This window comes from Artemia franciscana, chromosome 2 (assembly GCF_032884065.1).
Source record: "Artemia franciscana chromosome 2, ASM3288406v1, whole genome shotgun sequence".
NCBI lineage: Eukaryota > Metazoa > Arthropoda > Branchiopoda > Anostraca > Artemiidae > Artemia > Artemia franciscana.
Window position 1 is genome coordinate 58,144,705 of NC_088864.1, and position 6,003 is coordinate 58,150,707.

A 6,003-nucleotide genomic window follows, 5' to 3' on the forward strand; every position below is an offset into this window, starting at 1 on the left:
TGTCAGGTTTACCGACTCTTGAACATGCAACATATAATGGTCCATGGGAAAACAATCTGTATTCAGATCTATACCTCATGATTCTAATGATTGCCCTTGAGCTTTGTTGATGGTGATTGCTAATCGACCATTCCCTGTCCCGGTGTCCCGGTCGTCATTTACATCCCCCTGTTTCCCCCGGTGTCCCCGTTGTAGTTGTGTCCCTGTGTCCCGGTCGTCATTTATATTCCCTGTGTCCCGGGTCCCGGTCATCATTTGTATCCCGGTGTCCCGGTCTGTATATACATTCGTTTTTTAGTTTTGTTTTTCTCCTTTATTTTTTTCCTTTTTTTTTTCTTTTTTAGCTTATTTAGATTTTTAGATTTTTTAGTTTTTTTTATTAGTTTTTAGTTTTTATTTCTTTTTAGTTTTTTTGTCCCGGTCGTCATTTATATCCCCCTGTTTCCCCGGTGTCCCCGTTGTAGTTGTGTCCCTGTGTCCCGGTCGTTATTTATATTCCCTGTGTCCCGGTCGTCATTTGTATCCCGGTGTACATGTCCTGGTCGCTTTCTCTTTGAGTGTCGTCATTTATTAGTTTTTTCCTTTTTTTTTTAGTTTTTTATTGGTTTTTACCTTTATTTTAGCTTATTTTTCAGTTTTTTCCTTTTTTTAGTTTTTTTTTATTTTTTATTTTTTTTATTTTTTATTTTTTTTAGTTTTTTACCTTTTTTTAGTTTTTTTAGTTTTTTTAGTTTTTTAGCTTTTTTACTTTTTTTATTAGTTTTTAGTTTTTTTTTGTAGTTTTTGCCTTTTTTTAGTTTTTTCACTTTTTTTTTTAGTTTTTTATTGGTTTTTACCTTTATAGTTTTTTTAGTTTTTTAGCTTTTTTATTTTTTTTATTAGTTTTTAGTTTTTTTTGTAGTTTTTGCCTTTTTTTAGTTTTTTCAGTTTTGACGTCACCTAATCCAGTTTTTTCAGGTGACGTCACCTGACACATCCATCCATCCATCCACAGACAGACAACTTATTTTTATATATATAGAAGATATGAGGAGGCTCGCCCAATCTTCAATACCTTTGTCTTAACACTAAAGCTCGAATTTCATCCCAATTCTTTAATAATAACCCCTGAATCACAAAGACCTCGATATAAATAGTAGAAATTACTAAAAATACTTTAGGTTAAAGAGCAAGTTATTGTGGAGGAGACGAACCCCCTTATATACATAATATTTTCTGTTCGTTTTAAGTTTTAATGCTGCTCCTTAATTCCAGCCGAAAACATTTTTTTTAATCTATTTTTACCTTATTTTTTTAATAATGCTAGAAAATCCTGCCACCCCTCTCTCTTAATGGAAATTTTATTCCCTCATGATACATTCTTCCTTGGAAAGATCCGACCCACCCCAACCCCACTGTGAAAAATTCCCCTGAAAAGACGGCTGTACCCTTTGCAATAACAATTACTATATGTAAACAATCGTCAAAGTTTGTAACTTGCAGCCTCTCCCCCTGGGCCTGTGGGGGATTGAGTCGTTCCCAAAGACATAGTTATTAGGTTTTTGAATATGCTTAACAAAATGGCTATCTCAAAATTTTGACCCGTTGACTTTGTGAAACCAATGAGCGGGGAAGGGGGTCTAGGAGCCCTCCGATTTTTTCGGTCACTTAAAAAGGGCACTAGAAATTTTTTTTTTTAGAATGAGCCCTCTTGCAATATTCTAGGCCTATTTGGTCGATACGATCACCCCTGGAAAAACAAAAATAAACATGCACCCGTGATCTGTCTTCTGGCAAAAAATACGAAATTCCACATTTTTGTATATGTGAGCTTGTAACTTCTACAACAGGGTTGTCTGATATGCTGAATCTCATGGGTGATTTTCGTTAAGATTCTATGATTCTACTTTTTAGGGAGTTTTGTCAGGCTCGGTAACTTTTGATGAGTATAACTAAACTTGATGAAACTTATATATTTGAAATCAGATTCTTTTGATGTAACTATTGGTATCGAAATTCCGTTTCGGTTTTAAGGTTTTAAATTCCGGCTTTAAGGAGTTTCGGTTACCATTGAGCCGGGTCGCTCCTTACTACAGTTTGTTACCACGAACTGTTTGATACTCATTTTGTTTTACAGATATAATATATATATATATATAATATATATATAATATATATATATATATATATATATAGATATAATATATATATATAGGCCCCTAGCCTATTGATCGAGGCTACCACAAATATGGCAGAAACTTTTATGAGAATTGTTGTCAAATTCTTAGGTCACAAACAGGTTTGCCGTTCCAAGCGAAATTCCCATAGAGTGCGTGTGACAGCAGCAGCCCTTGCCAATTCTCTTGGGAATAAGTGGCACTCAAACACATATAACAGTGTTTTTGGCAGAAGCCCAAGTTATAGAATCAAGAATTTTTCTGCTAAGCGTGAAAAACTTGTACAGTGTGCAAGGCGTCTGATTCCGTCTTCACATGAAAGGCGTGGAGGCAGGTACAAGGCACGTCAATCCAGCAATGGTAGCAGTGTCCAAGGAGTATTGCCAAACAATGATTCAGAATATGGGCCAAATTGCCAAACTCCAGATCTTCTGCCTACAGAATTTGAGGCTGCCAAACAATTATATTTGAGAAAAATGACACCATCTGTTGAACTGCTGAAAAAGTTGCCCGTTATTACGGCTGGCCAGGCTGATAATCCCAGATGGATTTCTAAGAGAATGGAAACTATTTCAAGCACACGGTTCCATTCAATCTGTGTTCGTAGGCCTGCCACATCTTCGGCAAGACTTGTCAAAGAAATAGTAACAGGGAAACAAGTGCATTGCAACTGGCAAATGAATCACGGAGTTGAATGTGAGTCAATTGCAATTTCGTGTTTTGAAAGAAAAAAGGGCCAAGTTGTTCAAAGATCGAATGATTTTGGCCTTTTTGCTGATAAAGAAAGATGGTGGCTTGTTACTTCTCCTGACGGGATATGCGATTCTGGACTTGTTGAAGTTAAAAACAATAACAAATATTCAAAAAGACAAAACAATAAAAGAAGCAGCACAAGGAAATTTAGTGAGTGGTTTTTTCCTTAGGTGGGATCCTGTTGAGAACCGTCTTCTACTCAAAAGGGAACACAAATATTATTACCAAATACAAGGTCAGCTCAATATCATAGACAAAGAAACTTGCTTTCTAATAGCCTTTGTTGAAGAAAATGATCTTGAAATTGTCGAGGTCCAACGTGACATAGAATTTTGGAAAAAGATGTTGCCAAAACTGGACCACTTTTGCGAACATTGCTTACTTCCCGAGCTTATTGACTCAAGACTCGCACGAAATATGGACGTTCGTGAGCTTCCTGAGGTCATAGAAGCTCAATCGAAAATGAAAGAAAAAAAAAAGATGATCTCTGAGAAAAAACGGAAAATTGACGAAATTTAATTCTTGTTTTATGTAAACTTTTGTTTACAGGACTTCTAAACAGACCAAAACATGGTCTTTTTTTCTTTAATTATCCCGAGAACTCTTTTTTTTCTGTCAATTTTGTACAGAGAAATTTTTTTTTCTTTTCGTTATACAGTTACAGATCGCTTATAACGATTAAAAAACAGCAGATCCAGTTTTCCTTGTACATCTTCCCTTTCAGCTGCAAACCTTTCCCTTTGTATTCTAATAAAGTCATCAATTCCGGTCAATCTTTTGGATAGCCTTTCAATTATGAAACCCGCCGTGTATCCAAAATTATCTATTAGTTCTCTCTTTTATTATTTGATTTATATCTGTGGGTTTGTGTCTGTTAAGTATTTGTATCCCCACCCCCTCTTTTAACATTTATGAAATACAACAACAGTTGTTTCAGCTTAAAGTAAAGAGCATCATCAAAACTCTAACAAACAGGAGTTATTACGTATATGGATGCCCCTGCTAAATACCTTACTCTTTACGCTAATGTTTTTCATAACTTTCGAAAGCTTTTGATTCTTAAGCCGCCCGTGTGCTTCAGAAGTAGATCAGGAATGGGGCAAGAAGTCAAACTTTAGATTAAAGAGCAAATTATGAAACAGGTAGCAACCCCCCTCATATACGTAATAGTTTCTATTATTTTTAAGTTTTAATTATGCTCCTTACTTCCAGTTGAAAAAAAACTGTTTTTATATTTAATTTGTGATCGTTTAGATTGTACTTGTATTACAAGAAATAAATTTCTATGAAATTCTTTTAAAAGTAAACGAGATAATAAAAACCAAAAAAACAATAATTCTTATAGAAATAAAACATATGCTCTTTTGTTAACCCTGCTGATATGCTTATTTTATCTCGAGTATTAGGTACAGTCTATTTCTACCGATTCTTCTTATAATTATTCTGGTTATAATTATATATATTTCTACACATTCGCCAGACTCTGTTTAACCCGGTTACATAAGAATGATATTGATCACTTCCCAATCTATGTACGAGTATTCATTAAAAAATAAAATTACATGTGGTAATTCCACGTGTTGCTATAAGGATTTCAGTTTTTCAGGATTAAACTTAGGAGGGACAGTGTCATTTTTCAGAATTAACCCTCTCCCCAAACTCCCCCAAAGGGAGCGGATCTGTTCCCGTTATGCGAATCACGTATCCAAGACTTTTCTTTATTCTTCCCACCAAGTTCCATCCCGATCTCTCCGTTCTAAGCGTTTTCCAAGATTTTTCCAAGACAAAAGCTAATCACGCATCTAGGACTTGTGCTTATTTCCCCCTCCAAGTTTCATCCCGATCCCTCCACTGAAAGCATTTTCCAAGATTTTAGGTCCCCCCCACTCCGCCAAATGTCACCGGATCCGGTCAGATTTGAAATAAGAGCTTTGAGACACGATATCCTTCCAAAAATCAAATTTCATTAAGATCCGATCATTCCTTCGTAAATTAAAAATACCTCATTTTTTCTATTTTTTCAGAATTAACCCTCCCCCCGAACTCCCCCAAAGAGAGCAGATCCGTTCCCGTTATGCGAATCACATATCTAAGACTTGTTTTTATTTTCCCCGCCAAGTTCCATCCCGATCCCTCCACTCTAAGCGTTTTCCAAGATTCCCCCCCCCCAACTCCCTCCAGTGTCACTGGATCCGGTCAGATTTAAAAGAAGTGCTCTGAGACACGATATCCTTCAAAACATCAAATTTTAATAAGATCCGATCACTCCTTCATAAGTTAAAAATACCTCATTTTGTAGATACCAAGTACTTAGTATCTACAGTGTCACTTGATAGATACCAAGTGCCATATAAAAGTAGAAAAACAATAAATTTTAAAATGCACTCTATGCATGTCGTCACAGTTTCATAAAAATGGGCATTTTGTGCTAGAGAATTACGGTGCTCATTTGCTCTTCACCCGTCGATAACCAAGCTTTGCAAGACGCAGACGAATATATTACTATTTCTCTGCTGAAGGACATATTGGAACATATGGACATTTCCAATAAGACACTGTAAGTTTAAGAGAAAAAAAAATCTCTTGCCATTATCTAACTAAATACCGCTGACGGAAATTTTGTCGTAAATTCTAATCAGAAGAAAACTCTGTGTAAAAATATCAATCTTCGAAGCTTTAGACAAAAATTAATTTCATTGGTTTATTTAGGCCCGCCTTACATTTTGCTTTTGACCAATAAGGAAAATGGGGTGAAATTTTAAAAAGTTCAATCAGCACTTCCTAGCGGAATTTGTTTGTCTTGAGACAAAGGTATAATAAACCTTAATTGGATTTTCTTCTTGCAATCAGCAACAGTGAGAGTCCGTAAGGATTTTAGAGTTTTACTAACGTTAATTCCCAGCCACCGAAATGAAGAAACCGACGGGATAGAAAAAGACCCATAGATTAGAGGAGTAGTGATATTTCTATTAAATGAAAGATATTCACACTTTGAAAGATTAAGAGAAGTCCAATGGCATGAAGTTTAGATGCTACTGTTGAAATAGACAAAGAGAGCCCTTTTTTAGTCCTACTGATCAAAAGAATATCATCC